Here is a 25,355-nt window from a genome sequence, read left to right on the forward strand (position 1 = left end):
ACTAGTCAATCAATGCATTCCTCAGGTGTTCTGATGTGATGGTTTAGCAGTCACTTGTCCAGATAATGTAATTTTAAAAATTTGCTCCCTTGCTGAATTCTAACTTGATTTTTAAGCCTTTAGAGGTAGTTTGTTTTTTGTACTTTATTAAGATAGATTACTAATTATAATCAAATTTGTTTACCTTGACTAGGCTGATCATCATACTATCAAGACCTAGGTTGTACTTTGAACCCTATTCTGTAAGCATATACTCTTCCAATTTTCTACCTCCAGCCTCATAAAACAATTTGCTTATAACATAAAAAGCAAACTAAGGAGTTTGTAAAGATCAGGACAAATCCATGGTTACTGATTAATACCTCAGAGAGTATACTTAATTGTGGACTCATCATTCCTATTTTCTGAACACTACTTTTAAAGTTTTTTACTATGTCAACAACTCACATATATTAATAATCTCTTTAAATTGACTTTCTAAACTCAAATACATAAATGTTTGCACTGCTGTAAAAACAAAATGGTAAAATTGTCATAAGTAAAAGACAACTTTTAAATACATGTAATAACACAGAAATAATGCTTTTAAATCTATAGGTAGTTATTGCTGTCTACTACATAGGCTTTAAGTTGGATTTACTTTCTTGTTAAAGAAAAAAGGTTCGCAAGTAATGAGATACGGTTTGGCTGTGTCCCCACCCAAATCTCAACTGGAATTGGATCTCTCAGAATTCCCACATGTTGTGGGAGGGACCCAGGGAGAGGTAGTTGAATCATGGGGGCTGGTCTTCCCCATGCAATTCTCGTGATAGTGAATAAGTCTCACGAGATCTGATGGGTTTATCAGAGGTTTCCGTTTTTGCTTCCTTCTCATTTTTCTTTTGCTGCTACCATGTGAAAAGTGCCTTTCACCTCCCGACATGATTCTGATGCCTCCCCAGTCGTGTGGAACTGTGTAAGTCCAATTAAACCTCTTTTGGTTCCCAGTTTCGGGTTATGTCTTTTTCAGCAGCATGAAAACAGACTAATACAGAACCCACGGCGCGGCTGGTGAGTGCCGCAGCCCTGGCTCCCTCCGGCGCCTCTCCCTCCACACCTTCCCGCGACCTCCCCGCGAGCAGAGGGAGCCGGCTCCAGCCTCCGCCAGCCCCAGAGAGGGGCCCCCACAGCGCAGCGGGTACTGCTGAAGGGGTACTGGAGCGCAGTCCTGGAGCGCAGACCCGGCAGCCGCCGAGGCTGAGGAAGCACCGAGAGCGAGCTAGGGCTACTAGCACGTTGTCATCTCTCATTACTATGTCAACAACGCGTGTATATTATTTATACCTCATACCAAAATATACCTCAAATAATTCATAGTAGTGGTCAGACTTGAATATTTTTTGGCATATTAAATTTCCTCAGAATCTGGATTAAGACAGTAAAATTACATTCATTTAAATAGGAAAATAACTTCAGACGTGTTGCTAATTGCTCATAAACATGAAAATTCAGAGTACCAGTGATGGATTTAAGATCATAATCGATATTTTTAATGTTTAACTTCATTAGTCCTTTGGATCACATTGGGAAAAAAGTAACCAATTTCTGGCTATAAGGATGAATTACAAAACCTGAAAATTTTTTGGTTAAAATAAAAACAAATTCTTAATAAAATAATACAAACATCCTTTACAATAACTAGTTGAACTTTTGAAAAATAAAAAAAATCCAAATATAGAGAAAATGTGAAAAAGGAAAAGAATCTGAAAGTTTTGGAAAACTAAAATTGAAGCAGTAACTGCTCTCACGATAGAAAGAAAACAGGCCTGGGCCATAGAATACGATTAAATGGAATGAGATATTTGCATGAAACTGAGAATCTCCATGGGTTACTTCATTAGAGGATGTACTAGAAAAAATATTCCCAGTGGCAATTAAAGATGTCAAGAGAATTTGTCTTCACATAGATTACAGGCAGAAGAAAAATTCTGCCCTCAGAATTCATAGCCAGTGGTTTCTTCAGTTTTATACCTGAATTTACACTACTTGTGAGTCCCAGGACAACCAAGTGGTTTTAGGTATCTGGCAGTATCAAAGACAGATCATATTTTAGAAGGACGTACCTCAATTCACTTTTTTTGAGACAGAATCTTGCCTTTTCACCCAGGCTGAAGTGGTGCAGTGGCTCCATCTGGGCTCACTGCAACCTCCGCCTCCCAGGTTCAAATGATTCTCCGGCCTCAGCTTTCCGAGTAGCTGGGATTACAGGCACCTGCCACCACTCCCAGCTAATTTTTGTATTTTTAGTAGAGACGAGGTTTCACCATGTTGGCCAGGCTGGTCTCGAACTCCTAACCTCAGGTAATCCACCCCAGCCTCCCAAAGTGCTAGGATTACAGACGTGAGCCATTGCACCCGGCCCCTCAAGTCACTCTTAGTTCAAAAAAGGATACCTGAATATGAGCTCATAATCCGAAATAATCCAACACACAAATCAGTCACTGGGGTAAGAGTCAGCAGAAATCATCAACAGGGATTAGCTCTACAAATATTTCCAATTATAGAAAGATGGAGACTATAAGTAACATGTTGAAAATTGAATGGGACTTAAGTGAGCAATGAATGACTTTTAAAAAGGAGATAGCTATTAAAAACCAAATAAAAACGCAAATATATCTATAATAGGCAAACAATAAAATTGGTGGATCACACAGACATCAGGTATAAATACACTGAAGATAATTAGTACAGTAAATACATGGAAGTCTAGAGAATCAAAATAGAAAAATTTTAAGTGATTAAATTAGAGCATTGAATGCATCTCACTTGCAGAATTCTAGAAGGACAAAATAGAATGCTTGAAAGAAAATACTCGAAGAAATAATAGCTGAACATTTTTGATAACTAAAGACATGGACTTTTAGATTCAGGATTCTCAACAAAATCCAAGTAGGAAAAAAAAATGCACTGGACAGGTCATGGTGACATTGTATCATTTCAAAGGCAAAGAGTATCTTAAGTTATTAAAGAGAAAAGAGAGAGCTTGCAATCAGCATTTATACTTGCAAACAAATCCTCAACTATAGAAGCCAGATGGTAGTAGAACCTCTTCAGTCTGCTAAAAGAAAATAACATAGGACTGTAAACACAAAATAAAATAAAGGTAAAAATAAGGACATAGTTAAGGACATTACTTTTAGTGACAAAACCACAATTACTTTTGCCCCAACCTAACAAAATTGGGAGTTTACCTTCAATAGAACCACATTAAAGGAAATTCTAAAACATATACTTCAAGAAAAAAAAATTTTGAGACTGAAATTTGAGATGTCAGACAGACAAGTATGCAAAAATTTTGCAAACATGTAGGTAAATCTACATTGACTCAATAAAAATAAGTGATTTATTTTTGGTGATTAAAAAATAGAAAAAAATCAGAAATGTGCCATATTAAAACAGAAGGTATTTTCCAGGTTAAATAATTCAGTGTTTCTTGTATTGTTGAGTGAGTCAAGTAGAAATAATAATTAAATTTAGTTCAACATACCGCTAAAACCCTAAGGATAACTGCAAAAAGAATAGAAGGAATATGTAATTTCATCAGAGATGACTGGAAAGAGAAAGCATAATGGAAATGAGCTCACCCGAACTCTGAGCACTAGGAGATTTATGATTGCTGAGTTTTATAACAAAGGTTTCTTTATTCACACCTTTTTATGTTGACTTGGTGTGAGATCAGCATTTTGATTATGTACTGTGTGCTGAAGGAAATAATCTGCTCCCGTCTTTACTGACTGCAGGTGGTGGGCCCCAGAACTTTCCCTGTTGGCCATTTCAACAGCCACCAGAGTAAAAATTATTCCAGCTTTGGAACTTACTGTTTTCAGAATTCCACAGCATATTATTTTAAGTAGTACAACTTCACTACTTGTAGAGTATAGCTGTAGACAATAGGGTAGAGAGTGTGTAGCTACTCTGGATTCTTTTGGTGTGATAAGTTCAAGTTATGAAAAGTGGAATGAGGTATTTGCGTGAAACTGAGAACCTCCATGGGTTACTTCAATAGAGGATGTACTAGAAAAAAATATTTGCAGTGGCAATTAAAGACAAGGGAATTTGTCTGTCCTCACATATTTTCAGTGCCAATTAAAGACAAAGGAGTTTGTCTTCACATAGGGTATAGTCAGAATAAAAATTCTGCAAATTATTTGACTTAACCATTTGGTCCCTTGCTGTGATTGGTGGTTGACTGGAGTTATGATGCCAATGGGCATATTTACCCATTTCCTCTTATTTTCACCAAAGAGCAGTGATAGTGAATATCTCAAATATTATCTCAAAGTTACTAATCTGTGACTTCAGGGTTTGTCCTTTAGACTAAGGAAGACATGGAAAAATGGAGTGTGAGAATCTGGCTTCTTCCTAAAAACGTAAGAAATAGGCTCAAATCAAATACATTTCAAAATGTAGTGACAATACAATTTTTCACAGAATTTGGTAAATCCTTTGCATCATCCCACCCTAAGAAAGTCTAAATGTAATTTATATTTCCTTGGCGTGTAGCTCAATTTGGCAAACTGTTTTCAAGGAGTAAGATGGGTAGAGTGTGACTCAGGAGAGTCTGTCACTTACATGGACTGAATTATGATTAGAGTCTAATAGGACTTTTTACAGATTATCAAAACTACATTGTTGTTGCACCATTTGAGATGAATAGACAAATCAAAATCAGAGCACTGTGAGTATAAACATATATTTAAATAGAATCTATTAAAGGAAATATTGACCTTTGGTGCCAATGGAAATAACACCAACGGAACAATGCTCATTTACAAGCTGCTATATAAATATTTGACAAAGCAGGAGAAATAGTCATCCCAGTAATTCATTGAGGGTCTTATCTCTGAATGGGCTCTTTCTTTTTAGCCATTAGCTTTTCCTAACTGCCTTTCTACAGAGAAAGGCAAACCATAAATGCTGAAAGGGCACAAAAAGGGGCAAGCTAAAAATAAAGTTTCTTGAAACACATAGAAGCATGTGATGGGCAGAATTTCAGGCTAGATATAATACCAAATGAATTAGGTTCTCACAGAAAAAGTCGTCTTATAGAAATGTGACAATTTCGCATGCAGCTAATGAGAGAATGAGAGAGACTGCGGAGAAGGAATATTGCCCTTTGGCAGGCAGCCAGCCATCCAGCCATCACTGTGCAGCTGAAAGTGATGCAGCAGTAACTAATGAGGCCAACTATTGGGCAGAACTGTTTATCCCTATGTTAGAGGGATGTGGGGCATACGCCTGAGAAAAATACAGGGAAAATAGTTACTTTTGGCTTATTTTATAGTTAATTAAGTTAAAATTAAAAATGTATACATATATTAATGCTTGAATTCTGTCTTGCTGGCTGCCTGGATACAAATATAGAGCTCTGCTCTGAGTTTCCTATAATATACAAGAAGAGCATGTTGTTTACACCCATACACAGAAAAATATGGGTTTTAACGTCCAAATATTTTCAAAGTCAATGTGTTGAGTATATAACAAGGTAAGCTCTTAGTTATTTCGAGTCATTTATTGAGTATTTTTAAAAGGTTTTTTTTTTGCTTTTGGGACTTTGGCAATTATAGATCTGAAGTGAGATTGATTCATGTATAAGTTTGTATACATGATATCAAAAAAAGATACTTATCTAGTTACTAGAGAAATAAAAACTCCTCTTCAGTATGAAGTGGTTCATTATGAAGTGTGAAAGTACATGAGCTCTATGTACATGAGGTGTAAGGAGACAGTCTCATTTCAGAAGCCAGAAAACGATCTATGATACAAAGGTGTATCAGAGGTGAGAGAGGGATCTGTCATAGCCATGTCTGAGGTGTTGGGGATCTTTTGTGCAAGAGCCCAGTCCCAAGTTGAGTCTAAGAGACTGTCTTTGCTAGTTACCCCTGTTCTTTTGCATTCCCTAAGCTATGTCTCCAATTACCCATATTGAGAACTTTCCTTATGTTTTCTAGCAAAAGTTCAGAAGCCACAAAGTCAAGCACTTACATACGTATCATTTCAAGTCACATTTTCGTTTGATGTTCTATGTCTTTAACGAGATCCAGGCTCTAAATATTTTGCATAGAAAAGCAATCAAGTCAAATGTAAGATTGTTAGTGTGATATGTCTGCTGACTGTATTTACTTCATAAAAAGACATTTCCTGGGTTTTAAATTATTTTGTCTAACTACAGCCCCCTTTCATTTACAGATACATGCACCAGAACCTAGGAGAAGACATTGTATCTCCTGAAAAAATGAACTTAAGCTTAGAACTTTCTTGCTAAACCAATCTAGAAAATAATTAAAGCCATATAGATTTAGATTCATATCATAAGATACTATTGTGCCTGTAAAAATGGGGCTATAGCATAATATTTTAAGATATTTGGAAATGGTATTGTGCTAAATAGTGTACAGAAAAGAAAAGCCAAATTATGTATAAAAATAAGTTTAGAAAAAATTGAAACAAGCACAATGAAATACAAAGAATTTTTCTGGGAAAGAGATTGATGCACTGTTTTTTTTTCTTTGAATTCTTTTGTACTCTTCAAAGTGAGTGTTTATGTTATCACATATATTAAATATATATTTTTTTACTTTCAATTCGGCAAAATCTAGTTATGTTTTCATGAGTTTTACATAAATATGTTCTGTTGTTAGTAATGCCAAAGTAGAACATCCTTCTTGAGTAATGCAAGTTCTTAGATAGTTCATTTAAATTAATTTCAATCTATAGAAGCTTCATTTGGCTGAAGTTGAAAAGAAGTTTATATTCAGAATTTCCTGATTGTCCCAATAATGCTTTATTTTTAAATTTTTTGTTGATTCCATGATCCAGTTTAAGGATCACACATTGCATTTAGTTGTTACGGCTCTTTAGTTATGTATAATCTAGACCATTTCTCCTCTCTTTTGTAATCTTTCATAACATTGATACTTCTAACATTCTGTCACAATTGTTTTTACAAAAATATTTTGATTTTAATTTTCTAATTTTTGGTTACTTTTTCTTGATTAGATTCATATTAACATTTTTGGCAGGAAAACGATACAAGGAATATTGCCTCCTTCCCAATACATCACACTAGGAGGCTCATAAGTCAGTGTGCCAAATTTTTGGCAATACCAAACTTGATTCCTTGGTCAGTGTGGCATCTCCCAGATTTCATTATTCTTTTTAAATTTTATTTTACCTTAAGTTCTGGGATACCTGTGCTGAACGTGCAGGTTTGTTACATAGGTATACATGTGCCATGGTGGTTTGCTGTACCTATCAATCCGTCATCTAGATTTTAAGCTTTGTATGCATTAGGCGTTTGTCCTAATGCTCTCCATCCCCCTTTCCCCCAACTCTTCAACAGGCACTGGTGTGTGATGTTCCCCTCCCTGTGTCCATGTGTTCTCATTGTTCAGCTCCCACTTACGAGTGAGAACATGCAGTGTTTCGTTTTCTCGTCCTGTGTTAGTTTGCTGAGGATGATAGTTTCCAGCTTCATGGCCCTGCAAAGGACATAAACTCATTTTTTATGGCTGCATAGTATTCCATGGTGTATATGTGCCACATTTTCTTTACCCATTCTATCATTGATGGGCGTGTTGGTTCCAAGTCTTTGCTGTTGTAAATAGTACTGCAATAAACATACATGTGTATGTTATGTTTATAGTAGAATGATTTATAATCCTTTGGATATATACCCAGTAATGGGATTGCTGAGTCAAATGGTATTTTTGGTTCTAGATCCTTGAGGAATTGCCACACTATCTTCCATAATGGTTGAACTATTAAAGGATGTTTTCTTTGAAATTCCCAAGTAGTCTGTGGAAAAACACTTGGGACTGTGTGAATCCTGTTCCACAAAAATCTTTCGTGCAGTAGTTTTACCATCCATTGGTGATTGTTGCTGAATTAATACTATGGTGATACCATATTTTTATCAATCCTATATTTCTATCAATCCTATACAGATTGGCATTCTGTAAAGTATAACATCCCTTTTTCTACTTTCTTAACTTTTAAAAATAGATAAACTCATGGATTCTTCTTTTATTGAATGAGTTATAAAACCATTCATGGTTTTTGTTCATTTTGATACTCAAGTTGTGCCAAATTTGGCCAGTGCATGCTCTTTTAAGTTGGCTCCTGTGTTCTTTTCACATCTCCTTGTGTTTTGGAGTCCTTTTATCTTCTTTCTGGCATGCTCTCAACTTGTACTTTTTCCTGCCCCACCTGTAGTCATTTCTTTAAGAAGGCTTGGTGATTTTTAGTGGGGAATCAAATATATTTTTATCTGAATACTTTATAGCTACTGGAATTCTAGGTTCTGTCAGTGGACATTGTTAAGAAATGCCTAGATAGAGAAAGGAGAGACTTTTTTTTAAATCCAGAGGCTATACAGTTGGTCCTTCATACCTCAGGTTCTGCATCTATGGATGCAACCAATCACAGAAGGAAAATATTTTCTAAAACATGCAACACAAAGTAACAATTTTTTAAATTTTTATTATGTAAAAATAAAAATACAGTATAACTATTTATATAACAATTATGTTTTATTGGGTATTCAAAATAATTGAGATATTAAAGTATATGGGAGGATTTGTATAGGTAATATGCAAATACTATGCCATTTTATATAAGGGACTTGAGCATCTATGGGTTTTGGTGTCTGCAGTGTCCTGGAAGCAATCTCCTGTGGGGATACTGAAGGATGACTGTACTGATACTTCTAATACTCTCCTACATCACAAGGCTTTTTTTTTTTTTTTTGAGGCAGAGTCTGTCACCCAGGCTGTAGTACAGTGGTATGATCTTCGCTGACTGCAACCTCCACCTCCCAGGTTCAAGCAATTCTCCTGCCTCAGCCTCCCGAGTAGCTGGGATTACAGGCGTGTGCCACCACACCTGGCTAATTTTTTTTTTTTTTTTTGTATTTTTAGTAGAGACGGGGTTTCACCATATTAGCCAGGCTGGTCTCGAACTCCTGACCTTGTGATCCGCCCACCACAGCCTCCCAAAGTGCTGGGGTTACAGGCGTGAGCCACCATGCCTGGCCATCACCAGGCTCTTTATCTCCATTGCTATTTCATATTTGCATCTCACTTCTCCCATAATAATAACCTACTTCCCAATAGCATCAATATGTTCCTTTCTTTGTTCAATTCTGCACTGCATACAAATAGTTTTGAAATCACTACATGCCTATCACTATCAACATCAAACCTACTATGTAACTTAGAATTTTTCCACATTTTCTCTTGTTTTTTTGTCTTTTCTTTAGAGTATATCCCATCGAGGATGTCCCCTCAGAGCACTCTGTTCAAAAGTGAACAAATTCTACTTTATAATAAGGGAACTAATTCTTCAGTATAATTATGCTATCAGTGCTACAGTGAAATATATTCCTTTGTTTCTATTTGTTTTTCATGTTGACACTTGCTTCATTTGTATTCCTTTTGCTTTATTTTTTAAATAGGTAAGTTAGTTACATAGTTTCAAAGTAAAAACATTAGAAGAGTCCCACTCTCAACTTTTTATTCCACTCATTGCCCATCACTCTCTCTGTGTAACCATTTTCTTTAGTATCTGATTGACACTTTCTCTATTTCTTTCTGTAAAAAATAAGATCTTAAAAAAATATATATAAGTATATATTTTATACCCATTCACGCTTAAACACAGATTTTGTATTAAGTACATTTTCCCACTTTGTTTTTTCACTTCACGATACATCCTAGAGATTATGCAATATTAATTCATGAAGATTATGCTCATTTATTACATAGTTATGTAGTTGTCAATTCATGTGTGTTTAGCCTAGTTTATTCAACCAATATCCTATAAAGGAGAATTTTTTTCATGTATTTTGCTATTAGAAATATTGCTGCAATAATTATCTCAGTGAATTTTTGCTTTGTTTGATTTTCCTGGAGATGTATTTTAAGAGTAAATCTTTAGAGGTGGGATTACTGAGTGAGAGTAATTTCATATCCAGGTTTTTTTGTTGTTGTTTAGCTATTGGGAATTTCTTCACAATGCTGTTATATTTTTGTATTCCATCAGCAATATATGAGAGAGCCTGGTGCTGTACCACCTCAGCAAAAGAGTCTTGTCACACTTGAAAGTTTGCCAATCTGATAGATGATAAATAATATCAAGCAGGTAATTTTATTTTATGTTTCTCTTATAATGAGTAAAATTGAGCATCTTTTTATGAGAGCAAAGGCCATTTGTATAATTTCTGTGGGAAATCTTTAAAATTCATGATAATTGCTCAGTTTTCTAAATTTTTTTTTTTTTGGATGGTGTGTCAGTCTGTCAACCAGGCTGGAGTGCAGTGGCGTGATCTCGACTCACTGCAACCTCCTCCTCCCGGGTTCAAGTGATTCTTCTGCCTCAGCCTCCCGAGTAGCTGGGACTATAGGTGCCCGTGACCACACCTGGCTAATTTTTGTATTTTTTAGTAGAGATGGTGTTTCACCACATGGGCCAGGCTGATCTCGAACTCCTGACCTTGTGATCCATCCACCTCAGCCTCCCAAAATGCTGGGATTACAGGCATGAACCACCACATCCGGCTGTTTAGGGATGTGATACATGAATTTGTAGTGCATAATGCAAGTGTTAGCTCATATTTTGAAAATCTGCCTTTTAATTGTGTTATATTGATTTTACGTGACATGATTTTTATTTAGTTGAAGTTATCCATCTTCATGCTTCTCAATTATCAAAAGAATAAAATGTTTTAAAAAGTGAAAACCCCATATAATTTTTCTTACTAGAAGTGCTATTTTTCAAATTTCAAAGTGCCAAAGTGGTCATTTAAGTCATAGACATCTATTCCTGGTTAATATTTGGCAAAGGCAGATTGTTTTCCTAAAAGGGATATCCTTCTCAATGTCCACTAGTCACCCGTGGTGAATCCAGAAGCAGCGTTGAAGTCAACTACAATCTAAATATAACTACATTTCCTGCCTGATTTTATAAATATGTATATCCTCCATGCAGGTTTCTTTTTTCAGTGGGTGATTTAGTCCAATCAGATCATTTCTGTGTAAGAACTTTTTAGAGATGTAAAAGATGTATTAGCCTTAGAAGTTGATATATAAATTTGCTTGTTATTTTGTCAGTGTCTCAATTCTTTTAATTTACTTCTTTACCCTAAAAGGAAAAAAAATGAACAAGTGAGTTATATTAAATGAGTTAATATTTTTTCAAATGTTGAATTAGTTTTTCATTTTCAGCCAGAATTATATAATTTTGTAGATGTGTTTAACCTCATAATTTTATGGCCAGAGATTGTTTCCAGGATCCATCTAAAGTCCAGACATTCTCTTGAAGAAAATCCTTTTTCTCTGGACCTGGGCACTTCTATTTATGTCTAGAACCTAGATTAAATAGTTATTTTGCTGCCCAGCAATGAGAGAAATAATAATGAAATTGTGTAAGAGTCGATGGGAACACAGTATGAGTTCATTACAGTATATTAGAAAAAATCTGGAATGAGAATCAAGAGAATAAAGATGTAGTTCTGTCAAAATTACATCTTAGGAGGTTGAGTGATCAATTTCTGGTTTACAATATGCAGATCTGTAAAATGTGAGAGTTATGATTGATTAAATATAATCTACATTGGAAACTTCAGGATTTTGTGATTTTTAGCACTCCTTTAGCAACTCCTTTCCTTATATTTCTTTTCTTGACACTATCGGACCTGCTTCAACTACCCATACTTCCTGAATTCATCATTCCAATTCACGTCCTCACTTAAAACTTTTGTCATCCTCACGAGGGTACAGAAATACTTTAGTAAGGGACCCAAATTTTCATATTCCACAACAGTTTGTATTTTGCTCCCCATCCTGTATCAAATGCTGTCTTAGTCCATTCAAGGGGCTCTTACAGAGTGCTATACACTGAGTAGATTCTCAGCATCAGAAATTTGTATCTTACAGCTCTGGAGGCTGGCAAGTCCAAGATCAAGGCACCAACAGATTCAGTGTCTACTTAGGTCCCATTTTGTCATAGATGGTGCCTTTCTTAATGCATCTTCACATGCCGAAATGATCAAGGCAGTTCTCTGGAGCTTCTTTCCTGGGGGTTCTGCCTTCATGACCTAATCACCTTCCCAAAGGCCTCACCTCCTAATACCACCATCTTGGAGGTTAAGATTTCAACATATGAATTTTAGGGCAACATAAACATTCAGGCCATAGCAACTACATACTGACTTTTATAAAACTAACTTCTAGGTCAGCTACCGAATATTTGTCATTTCTGTTTAAGAGTATGTGTTGTGGGCCGGGCGCGGTGGCTCAAGCCTGTAATCCCAGCACTTTGGGAGGCTGAGGCGGGCGGATCACAAGGTCAGGAGATCGAGACCACAGTGAAACCCCGTCTCTACTAAAAATACAAAAAATTAGCCGGGCGCGGTGGCGGGCGCCTGTAGTCCCAGCTACTCAGGAGGCTGAGGCAGGAGAATGGCGGGAACCCGGGAGGCGGAGCTTGCAGCGAGCCGAGATCGCGCCACTGCACTCCAGCCTGGGCAACAGCGTGAGACTCCGTCTCAAAAAAAAAAAAAAAAAAGTATGTGTTGTGAAAGGCAAATAAAATCTCAGGACCCCAATTTGCTATGCCAGGAGACAAAAAAAGTAAGCTGAAAGCTGGGTCGTGCAATAAACTGCCTTTTATTTTGCTCCTAAGCAGGTCACTACATATAAAAGGCTAGATATCAACAGAGGTAGCTACTCTATGTTCACTTTACCTTATCTAAAGTGCCAATTAACGAATACATAATTGACTATTTCCTTACTTGCTCCTCTTCTCTTGGAACGTGTGGATTCAGTAACGTGATCATACTCTCCCTCCTTCCTCTCCAACCTGCTTTACCCCTTTAAATATTGAAGCTGTCAAAATCATCTTTGAAAAAAGCCACAGACCACAGGTTGTTCCCGTGGATTGGTTTCTTTTTTCTGGACATATCCTTAACCTTGGCAAAATAAACCTCTAAATTGCTTGAGATCTGTCTATGCTTTTTGTTGTATAGTGTGCTGGGGACAGGAACCACATATATGTATAGAATACCATTTGGAACCCTCTTGACTTAAAAAGATACTATGATGAAGTCTCTCAATCACCTTCAGTACTTAAAGAGCGTGTGCGATCTGACATACTAAATCTGGCAAAATTAAACACTGCTTCCAGTCTAGTATACTTCCTTTAAATGCAGTAAAGCTGGCAGCCATTCTGCTCTGTAAGTTCCCATTCCTAAAGCTTTTCTAGTATCCCAAGAAGCTTTGTAGTCCGTCTGGCCACTGGGTCAAAATGATCCTCCTTTTTGTATTACTCTGTATTCAGCCTTAATCTTCAAGAAGAGCCTACCAATACAAATTTTTGGAAAATAATACTTGATGGATATACTTTACCACTATATCAATTTGCGAAGGGCAGCTTTTTGTAATTTTATCAGAAATACAAGAATATTACAAGGTAATTCTGCTTAGGTAAAAAGAAAACAAAATGCAGGAATAAAGATAATTTAACTGCATGGTCTCTAATGCTCTTTAAGTCCGAAGAAACTGATGACATTGATATACATATGTCTTTCTTACTCTCTTAGGAGAAAGCATATTTATAAATCCTGTAATATGTCTAAATTCGGCTCTGACAATTTAACCAGATGCCTCCCTTCATTACCCTCCACACATATTTCTGATACAGAATAGCTTAAAACTGGGAAGATTTCAATTTAGCTGGTTTTATCTTTTAAATTTCCATTTTGTATATTTCTAAAGTCAATAATAAAATATTCAGGATTAATTATATGCCTGTGTGACATATCACTTTTGATGCAACTATACAACTCTTTGATTTAACTATATTTGTAGAAATTGTATCTCTAAAGCTATTTCCTATTTTAACTTGGTTTTATGTATGTGCAAAGTTTTGGATATGCACATGCATATGTATATATAACATATCTATCTGTGTCTATATTGAGCTGTGGCTGTATGAAAGAGATTTTCAATCTAGGAATGTAGTTTCCTAGTAACAAGAATCACATATAAGTTCTTTAAGGAACTGTCTCTACAATCGTATGCCTTCAGCTTGATTAGCAAGGCAAGAGCTTTTCAGAAGCAGCTTCAATTTCTGCATAGGACATCTAACAATCAAAGTAATGGTACAATTGTATAAAGGAGGGAGAAGCCAAATAGATATTCAGGCAGCAATTTCTTTAGATGCAATTCAACTTAAAAAAAATCACATGGAAGGATACCCCCATAATAATATTATATATAATTAATACCTATGCAACATACCATATTTTATTAAGAGGCTGGTATCTTATTTTCAGAGCTACATGTTTAAAAAGAATAGTTTAATTTCAAAGTGGGATTAAGCAAATGAGCTCTGCAGATAAGACTGAATGATGTTTATCTCCTGTTCTCCCACCCCACCCCCACCCATAGCCCCAGAGAATACATAGCAGTCTATCTAGTTCTAGGTTGTGGCGATAAAAGGCTGCTGGCAAATACGTTTTTAAAATTTGTCTTCAGGCCTTATATAAAACATTGGAGGCTAAGAGAGACAGACTTGAGTCTACCATTTACTTTAAAAAATGCCTTTATTTGCTTTTGCTTTTTTTCCTATAAATTTGTCCTACAAAAGTGGAAATGAATTATTTTATTAAGCTTTAAGTTAATTAAAATGTAAAATATAAAAAACAATGAACCAGAACTTATTTCGTCCCACTATGCCAAGAATGATGCAGTGTAATATTTAGTAGACTTAAGACACCCAAATTATAGTTCAAGCTGTGTCAGTCTATGTGTCTCTTAATAATTTATAAATTGTATTTTCTCATCTGTTATCTTCAAGGGAACCAAACTCCAACTCTAAGGTACCATCAAATATCCTGTGTTACTCTGTTATATCAAAGGTAATACAAGGTATTTGACTTGCACCAAGAAAAACGTTTAGATCCAAAGCAGAATGAGATGGGACCCAAATGTTGAGATTACTATGAATTAGTGGAAAGAAAATTTTACCAGGAGTAGAATATCTGTGTCTAGGGTCTGGTTCCATCACCTACTATCTGTATCTGTGTTTTATCTGGAAAGTCACCATAACTTATTTAAGATTCTAATTTTTAATCTATAAGATGGAAAGAGTCTGATATGCTCTCACAGAGTGGTTGTATTAGTTCATTCTCATGCTGCTAATAAAGAGATACCTGAGATTGGGTAATTTATAAAGGAAAGAGGCTTAATTGACTCACAGTTCCACATGGCTGGAGAGGCCTCACAATCATGGAGGAAAATGAAGGAAGAGCAAAGAGATGTCTTACTTGGCGTCAGGCAAGAAAGAGCTTGTGCAGGGGAACACCCCTTTATCAAACCATCAGATCTCATGTGACTTGTTCACTGTTAAGAGAACAGCATGGGAAAAACCCATCCCCATGATTCAATTACCTCCCACTGGGTCTCTCCCACTACACGTAGGGATTATTACAATTCAAGATGAAATTTGGATGGGGACACAGAACCAAACCATATCATTCTGCCCCTGGACCCTACTAAATCTCATGTCCTCATATTTCAAAACCAATCATGCCTTCCAACTGTAACCCAAAGCCTTAACTCATTCCAACATTAACCTAAAAGTAGAAGTCCAAAGTCTCATATGAGACAAGGCAAGTCTCTTTTGCCTATGAGCCTGTAAAATCAAAAGCAAGTTCGTTACTTCCTAGATAACAATGCGAGTACCGGCATTAGGTAAATACAACTATTCCAAATGAGAGCAATTGGTCAAAATGAAGGGGCTACAGGCCCCATACAAGTCCAAAATTCAGTGGGGTAGCCAAATCCTAAAGCTCTGAAATGATCTCCTTTGACTCCACGTCTCACATCTAGGTCACACTGATGCAAAAGGTGGGCTCCCATGGCCTCGGGCAGTGGTTAAGAAAATTAAATTCCGTAAAAATGTGTGAATTTTGTTTTGTTTGCAAACTATGGATTATTTTGTGAATGTGAGATGTTCTTAAAGTTCATTATTTATGTTGAATATAGGTCTTTACCAGGACACATAGTATTGCCTTAAACAAGCAAATCAATGTAAACAGTTTAAATTATATGGAGTAAAATGCAAGAGTAATACTAATAAACATTAGAAAACATGTTCGCAACTTCAGCAAATACTTGGATCAAGATGACTTGAGATTCTTGATTGTCATCTTTCAGTAATCTGTGTGAACATTAGTGTGCTCATTGCATAATGACTGATATACTTTAATGACATACCTAATTCCTGAAGCTCTTATTCACTTGTGCCAAAATGCACATAATTAAGAGGTACTTTACATTTAAATGAATTTAATTTTAGTAAAATATTTCAAAGATTTCCAGTTCACTAATTTGCAAATCAAGCAAATAAAAGTGAAGGAAGCTTTTAGCTTATAAATGAATAACCCACCTGCTGATAACAATTATATACTGTGGACAAAATATTGAATACAAATATTTTAAAAATTTAAGAGTAATAAAAACAAACACAAAATGGAGGGATTTTTATCTCATTCTGGGTAAGATCCCTATTGATATGGTTTTCTCCTGAGGAAACACCCAGTTTATATTGACATACCTTTGATAGAACTCAAGAAGAAAGCCACTAACTTATTAGTCTAAGGAGGCAGACAATGGGATTTGAGGATAACATCTCAGAAGAGTACCACAGAGCCTGCATATTAACCCCTCTCAAATAGTTGGATGACCCCCTAAACTGTACATGCACACAACAAGACATCAGTAAGCCCATTTGGGGAAAACATCTAAAACTCTAGAAGAGTTCTACTGAGTATTAGCAACTGCCAAGTGCTGGAGAAACAGGAATGCAGTGAGAATTTCAACATTTTGAGGAAATTGGTAAATATCTCAAGATCTCCATTGAAACAATATAAGGGTTACATCTTAGGAGTAAAGGTTGCATACAAAGACAAAAAAATGTTGCCATAAGACTCAAAGAAAAAACAAAATTCTCCATTCTAAGAAAGCCTAAAAATAATCTTTTGAAATATCAAGTAAACTGCCAGTAACTTAGCTGATTTCCTATAAAAATGCAGCACTCTTCAGAAGATAAGATTCCTGAGTCCCTACAATGCACAATGTAAACTACTTAAAAATCAGATATGTGATTATAGTTCACTAGCGACAAACTCATTTATGACCCAAATGTTGAAATTACCAGTAAGAACTTGAACATAATTATGATAAATATGTTAAAGATACTATAGAAAAAGATGGGAAAATTAGAGAAGCAATGGAGAATTTCAAAAGAACCATGAAACTATAAAGGAACAAATGGAAACCATAAACTGAAAAACACAATCTCTGAAAAATTCATTGCATATAATTAATAGCAGATTGCACAAAATGGAAGGCATTTGTAAACTCGAAAATAAGTCATCAGAAATTTTCCAAACTAAAGTAGAAACAGAAAGCCGACTGAAAAAATAGAATAAAACCTCCATGTCCATTATGGCAATATCAAGTAGTATAACATACATGTAATTAGAGTCCCCAAAGGAGAATAAAGAAAAAGGTGCAGGAAAACAATTTTGAAGAAATATTGGCTAACATTTTTTCCAAATTTGATTTTAAAAAGGGCAACCTACAGATGCAGGATACTTGGTGAACCCTGAACAGCTTAAATAAAGAAGAAAATGCACATAGGAAAATCATAGTCAAACTCTACTGATAAATAGAAAAAGAATTATGAAAGCAACCAGAGCATTCAAAAAAAAATTATAGGTAGTGGAACTGCAAAAATTTATTACTGATCACTCTTAAGAAACAACATAAATCAAAAGACAATGGAATAATGGAATAATACTCTAAAAATTCTGAAAGAAAGAATCTATATCCAGGAAATGTGTCTTTAAAGATTTAAGGCAAAAGACATTTTCAGGTAAACAAGTTGATAAAATTTGTTCCAGCAGACATACACAAAAACATTGCTAAAGAAAGTTCTTCAGGCACAAAGTAAATGACTCCAGATGGAAATTATTTTATATAGGAAGAAATGATGAGCATTTAGAATGGTAAATATGCAGATACATATAATCTTATTTCTTAAATTTAAGTTGATTGCTTAATTATAAAAAATGTGGTATTTGAAACATGTAGAAGTAAAACTTGTGACAAAATAGTACAAAGAATAGGAAAGAGATAAATTGTACTGTAATAAGGCTCTTAAGTATGCAGTGGTTTAATTTTAATTCATGGTATACTGTGATTAGTAAAGGATGCAAATTGTAATCCTTAGACCAATTTGGAGAAAGATTGTCAAGGGTAAACATTTTCTTACCCCAAATTGTAAATCAAATTTATAGTTTCCCCTTATCATTCCTTTTAAGAATAACAATTTAGGAGGCATTAAGTATTTATATGTGGTGGAAAAATCAGAAAAGTTTTTCAGTTGATTCTTGATAAATGTCAAATAAAACTTTCCTTCTTGTCATTAGACATTTAATCCAAAGAATAAACGGTGGAAGAAAACACTTATCATAACCTTCTTGATCCATTATTCTGGAAAAATTATATGAAATAGTGAATTACCAATGTCAAGATAATTAATTCCAAGTGATATGGTTTGGATTTGTGTCACCACCCAAATCTCAAGTAGAATTGTAATCCCTAATGTTGGAGGTGGGGCCTGATGGGGAACAATTGAATCATGGAGGTGGATATCTTCCTTTGGTGCTAGAGTTCTTAAGAGATCCAGTTGTTTAAAGTGTGTGGCATCTCCACCTCTTTCTCTTCCTTCTGCTCTGGCCATATAAGATGTGCCTGCTTCCCCTTTGCCTTTTGCCATAATTGAAGGTTTCCTGGGGCCTTCCCAGAAGCCATTGTGCTTCTTGTATAGCCTGCAGAATGGTGAGCTAATTAAACCTCTTTTCTTGATAAATTACCCCATCTCAGGTATTTCTTCATAGCAGTGCAAGAACAGCCTAATACACCAAGAAATTTTTTAAAGTGCTAATTGTTGTAGTGGTATAAGAAAAAATAGTCGTACCACATCACCATTTCCCTTATATCCCATTCATAGTTTTAATGCATGATATTCTCTTTCCAACCTTAGTTTCAAGGCAGGATACACTGAGTATAGATAGAAGATGAGATATGATAACTCTTAGTCCTCAGCATCAGTTGCTAATCAAAGCACAGGGTTAAAGAGTAGAACCAGGTCTCAAAAACTCAAGAAAATAACCATGATGGGTTTTACATTTTTTCCTTTGCTCTTGTCACTGGAAATTGGGACAAGTTCCTCATGAGCCCATAATCACTAAGCTTCCATATCCTAAGAAGGATATTACTTCTAGGTGACTTATTTATAGAAGGGGTCTTTTCATGACAAAGCAAGCCCAGCTATTTACTGATAAGATAGATAGCATGTTTTCTGGACATTCTTTCTCAAGGACAACTTTGTTTCAAATATTTGGTAAGAATTAAAAGAGTTAATATAGGATGAAGCTCTCATCAATGTCTAAAGGGCAGAAATTACACAAGTGGTTGAACAAGAAACCCCCTTGCTGTAGATAACATGCTATTAAGTAATTGCATTATTGCAAGTATGGTGCCAATATACTCTTATGGAAAGATGAACTGTAGGAATCAGTTCCAAATATTTTCTCAAAATATTCTCTAAACCTGCTCCAAAGACTGGAGACAGGAACTTAAAACCTCTAAAATGTAAGTATAAACAATAAGAAAATCACTAGATGCTTTTAACGGAATGTCTGATTTTGAATTCAGGTTCACAGATTTTATTGAGCCTACTAAAGTATGTTAGCTGCAAACTGTAGTCTCAAGTTGGCACTTCATAAATTATCAAGTGAAACGTATAGTTCCAGCTATTTGGGAGGCTGAGGTGGGAGGGTCATTTGACCCCAGGAGGTCAAGGTTGAAGTGAGCCAAGATCACCCCTCGCACTCCAGCCTGGGTGACAGAGTGACACCGTGTCTCTCAAAAAAACAAAAACAAAAACAAAAACATCGAGTGGAATTGGGATGGAATAATTTTATATTGTCTGAACAGTGGGAAATTCTTGTCCCTAATACTCGGGTTTTCATAACGTTCATGAGAAATTATTTTTCAATAACTTCTCAAGTACATTTCAACTTGTAAGAGTAAATAAACGTATTTAGTGTTTATGTTCTTAACTCTGGTGGGGCTCATATATTTAAAAACTAAACTAATTTGTTTAGCTATATACTAAGTAGAAAAAAACAGAAGCTAAGACACAACTACAATTTATTCCCTTTAACATTATTCATTTGTCTTTCAGTGAGCCATTCCCACTCACTCTGATTCTGGTAAAATATGGCTCAAGCACAGAACATACAGAAAAATACCCTAAAATTATAAAGCTTGAAGTAACAAGTTTTTGTTTATGGACATAGAAATATATATAAGATTAATAAATAAGACTAAATGTATAATATTTCTCTAATTTTTCCAAAGTGAAAATGTATGTGAGAAGGGAGAAACTGTTACTGATACTTGAAATAATGTGTGCTCATCATTAAATTCCCACTTAAAACACAGTAAATAAAGTTTTAAAATAAGAGTCACCCTAAATCTCACCATACAAATATAATCATTGTCATCATTTTGGTGAGTAATTTTCCTAGCTTTTTTTACATGCACACACACACATACACACACACACATAGAGTACACTTACAATTTAAAATTTTCAGAATTGTACTAAGTTTTTTGTCATCTGCTATTTTTCATGATATGTTATAAATATCCATTCATTTTTCTCACTTATTTTTCAATTAGGTGGAACAAATTCTGTCAGTGATCAGTAACTGAACATTATCTGATAAGCGGTAACCACTTGGTAAATGCTAGCTAATAGCATTATCACCTAGTACTAAAGAAAATAAACAAAAAATGAAAGCAATTCATTATTTTATTATTTAAAAGTTTTATTCACTCAAATGTTTTCATATCTGATGGGTTTGCCAGGTATTAACCTGGGAAAAGAATGAGGATTTAACAAATATAGACAGATTGTAACAGAGCAATAAAATTAGGAGAAATAATTTGCCTAGTTATCAGATTTTTATGCATTCTTGTGATGCTTGAGAGTTGCCATGGATTAAATCCCAAATTTCCTGCTGGAAATTTTCTTCTAATAACTGTGTCGCTTTCCCTGAGTTTTCTCTGGAAAGTCTACTTACAAACTGTTAGCTTTTATTCTTGTTTTTATGTTTAACCATTTAACTACTTAGCAGTTTGTTATAGCAGAACTTATATCCTATTTATGCAAGAACAGAAACTAGTTTTAACTTACCCACAATCTTATTTGTTCAATATACCAGAAATGGTTAGAAATTGTTGAGACTATGTTGCTTATCAGTCAGAGGTGTCTAAAAACAGCCAACAAAAAGGTGGCAAATTTAAGCAGCAATGAGACGTTTATGAATGAAACTTGTGACTATATTTTTGTAGATGATATTTGACTGTTCTCTAAATGCCTACTTTATGTAGTTCTTTTAAAGAAGGCCAAGAATTTTATACTCACTGATTTTTTATTTCATTCATCATTTATTTAATTATTCAATCACTGAGTAATAATTATATATTTATTGAAGTCCCTCCATGGACCAGAAATCGTTGTAGGTATTGTAAATGTAATCCTAACATGAGAGAGATAATCCTTTAAATCACATATTTGGAGTTAGTAAGAAAAATAGACAAATAAATGAGTAACTAAATATAGTTTGAAAGGCATAGGTATTTTGAGAACATTTATGCCCTGAACAGAATACATTGTTGGGAACAGCTTCCTAGAACAAAAGGTTAATTAAGTTGAGACCAGATGATTGAGTAGGAATTCATCAGATAGAGAAAAATAGGATTGCTTCATGTCAAAGGATAAGCATAGATGAGGAACTTGAAGCTAGAGAAAGGTTTGAAATTGAACAGAAAACATTTCTAATGTCTGGGACTAAATATTCTAGTGGGTAAATTGTAAAAAGTAAGATGGAGGTGGGACACAGACCGAACATAAAGACACTCATAAAACCCAGAAAGGAGTTTGGGATTTAGCTTAAGATCAATTGTTAAGTAATAATGTGATGTTATCAATTTTGCATTTTAAAAAGATTGCGGAGATCTTAATTAAAAGCTAATTCAATAAGCCATATGAGAGAAAACGAGAGCCTGAATATTAATATGTTCTGACAGCAGAGAAAGAGCACAGAAGATTTCCAGAAGTTGTGCATTGGATGTGGCAATGTCGGGGAAATGGATTGCAGATAGCCTGCCAGCCAGTATTTATGTAAGAATGAATTTTTTTTCAAAGTTTTTAAAATTGAGTAATTTTTTTGCTTAAATAATAAATTTTGAGCATTGAGTTGTACAAAGGTACACATCCATATATCCACCACCACAACTGAGATACTGAATATTTACATCATCCTAAATTTCTTAATGTCCATTTCTAGTCAAATCCTGTCTCCTAAATGTGGAGTCTTAAAGGGATAAGGAGTCAGTCTTGGCAAGGAGGGGAAAGCAAAAAGAGAAAGCATATCTGCTTTCTGTAACTCTGCCTTTTTTCATGGTCCAGGACACATAGCCCTCCTGCGCAAATGACTTGCAATCTTCCTGAGCCCAGCTTATCAGAAGACCCTGATAGAAAAATGCAGGTTAGCTCGCTGCAACCTTGGCATTATCAGTACTGCACGTAGCTCTCTCCAGCACAAGCACCATCCTATAAAATCCCCAGCAAGACTTTGTCTCCTTGCAGTCGGCTCCTCTCTTGCTGATCAGCCCGTTGCACCCTTACAACATATTTTCATACTTTCTTTAATATATCTGCCTTTCTTTACATACAACTGTCATGGTAAATTCCTTTACTGCCTGTGACACTGACCCAGCTACTCACTACTTGTGACACTAAAGATAACTAGTCTTCTGACTACACCATGGTTTAGTTTTGTTTATTCTTGAACTTCATATAAATGGAATTATATATTATGTAGTCCTTTAGATCTGTTTTCTTCACTTAGCTAAATGTTTCTGAGAATTACCCATATTACTGAGATACCATAGTCTGTACTTTTTCATGCTGGGTGGAGTTTCATTTATCACATTGGTTTATTCGTTCTCTTATTGCTGGATATTTAGATTCACTGAAGAAAAATAAGTGCCCATCTTTTCTCTTGGGTAAATACCTAGGTAGTTACCAGGTCAAAGGTTAGGCATATGTTTAAAGTTACAAGACAATGCTAAACTTTCAAACCGATTAACATTTTACAGTATAGGCTAGTTCTACTTGCTTCAAATCTTCTTCAATAGTTGGTATACTCAGGCTTTACTTTAGCTATTCCCATGGGTGTGAAGTGGTATCTCAATGTAGTTTAAATTTGCATTGAAGATAACTAGTAATAATGAACATCTTTTAATATGATTTTTGCCCATTATAGAACCTCTTGCATAAACTTCTTATTTAAAGCTTTTGCTATATTTTTACTGAGATATTTATTATGTTATTGAGTTGTAATTTTTTTTTTTATAATTTCTGTTTCTCTGATGAGATTTCCAGTTGATTTATTTTTATTTCCTTGAGGTCAGTTATAGTAAGTAATTCAAATCCTTATTTGCTAATTACAACAGTTAGATTATCTTGAGTTTGGTCTCTACTGATTGCCTTTTCTCTTGATTATGGATCATGTTTTTATATTTATTAATATGCCTGGTAATTTTGGATTGTATGCTGAGCATAAAAAATTATATATTGTACAGATTTTGGATTCTTCTCTATTCCCTTCAGGGTATTAATTTTTTATTTAATAATTAACCATAATGGCTCATAAGCAGACGTATAAACTGTAATTTATGTTTATTATTAACTACTTCTTTTGCTGTAGGATAATCTACATCCTATTTATGCAGGGACAGAACTAGTTTTAAACTGCTCACAATCTGATTTGCTTAACGTACCAGAAATTGTTAGTAGAAATTGGCCAGCCTAAAACTACAAGCTCTGTTTTCTCTAACGTGGGTGATAGCTGAAATCCATGTGTAGCTCTTTTTGTTACAGCTGGGTCGCTTGCAGCCTGTCCTATCAGTGTGTCATTCGGTGACCAGCCAGAGATCCTTTCAGAGGTCAGATACAACTTGGGGCTGTCACTGTCTCACTTCAGTTGTTGTGACTGTCCATACCTTTACTTTCTTTCTTTGAGCAAGTAAGACTAAAGATTTTTTCTCTTTGCTTAGCTGCCCCTGTGGTAAGTCTAACCTATTTTCCATAAAGCTGTGTGATCCCTTCTTCCAAGGGCCTCCACTCCTGCAGTTTTCTGCCTGTTTTTAGAAACTCAGTGCCTTCAGGTAGGTTTTCTATCTGTTTGATTTGGAGTTTTATATAGACGTTGTTATCTTTGGAAGAGTTGATTCAATAGAATCTACTTAGTAATTGCCAGACAGGAAACCTGCAGACTTGATTGTAAGCTTTGCAAGAGCGGGTCTATTTTGTTTGTTTGTTTGTTTTTCTGTTTTTCTTCTGTCCTAGGGAGACTATTTTAGTCCAGGGTGTAGTCTTTACTCCTAAAGTAGCTTTCCTAGAGTTTCAATACAAAGTTGTTTATCAAAGTGCTTCTGCTTTGTCGGGATTCCAACTTTTCTTCCCTGAAATGCGCAACAGGTGAAATCTCTATTTAACTCTTTTAGCCTTGTAGCTGTTTGTTTTTGAATTTTTTTCACTTGGGAGTTTTGCAGCTCTGGAAGAATTTGTATTTCAGGGGAGCTTATATACCCGTTGGGGCTTCCCATTTGGTGGATCTGTCCTTTTGAAAATTTCCACTCTCGATTTCCAACCACCCTCGTAGCCACTGCCTTCTACCCTTCTACTTCTCAAGCACATGACTTCAGCTTTCTACTTAAGTCCTAGCCACTCATGACACTGGGATTCTGGAGTGCCTTCAGGGGAAAAGCCCTGTAAATGTAAATCTCACCCAGTCTGTTTTTCTTCTTTCAAGGATTGAATCTTTTCCAGTTTTTTCTGATGTTTGTCATTTTTAGGGCCACCACACAGTTATTTTTGTATGTTTCTACAGTTTATAATTGTTGTCTCTAGGAGAGTTTGTTGGATATAAGCCAGTAGTGAAAATGGAATTCATTTCCTTTGCCTTTAAGGTGGACAGAATTAAGCACACTTAAATGTGATGAGAAAGAGGTAGGAAGAAAAAAGTAGGAAAGATACAGGATAATGGGATTTAAAAGGAATTGAAACTAGAAATGAGCACCTGAAAGGCAGAGGGGAATAGAATT

The 25,355-nt window shown here is 35.3% G+C and overlaps 1 long non-coding RNA gene across 1 annotated transcript; it reads left to right on the forward strand.

The window, feature by feature from the left end:
* Positions 1–887: 887 nt before the first annotated feature.
* LOC139356978 (uncharacterized) lies at positions 888–22,365 on the forward strand. Its single transcript, XR_011609569.1, has 2 exons — positions 888–955; positions 22,272–22,365. It is a non-coding gene; the product is annotated as an uncharacterized lncRNA (long non-coding RNA).
* The last annotated feature ends 2,990 nt before the right edge of the window (positions 22,366–25,355 follow it).

Source organism: Macaca nemestrina, chromosome 11 (assembly GCF_043159975.1).
Source record: "Macaca nemestrina isolate mMacNem1 chromosome 11, mMacNem.hap1, whole genome shotgun sequence".
NCBI classification, from domain to species: Eukaryota; Metazoa; Chordata; class Mammalia; order Primates; family Cercopithecidae; genus Macaca; species Macaca nemestrina.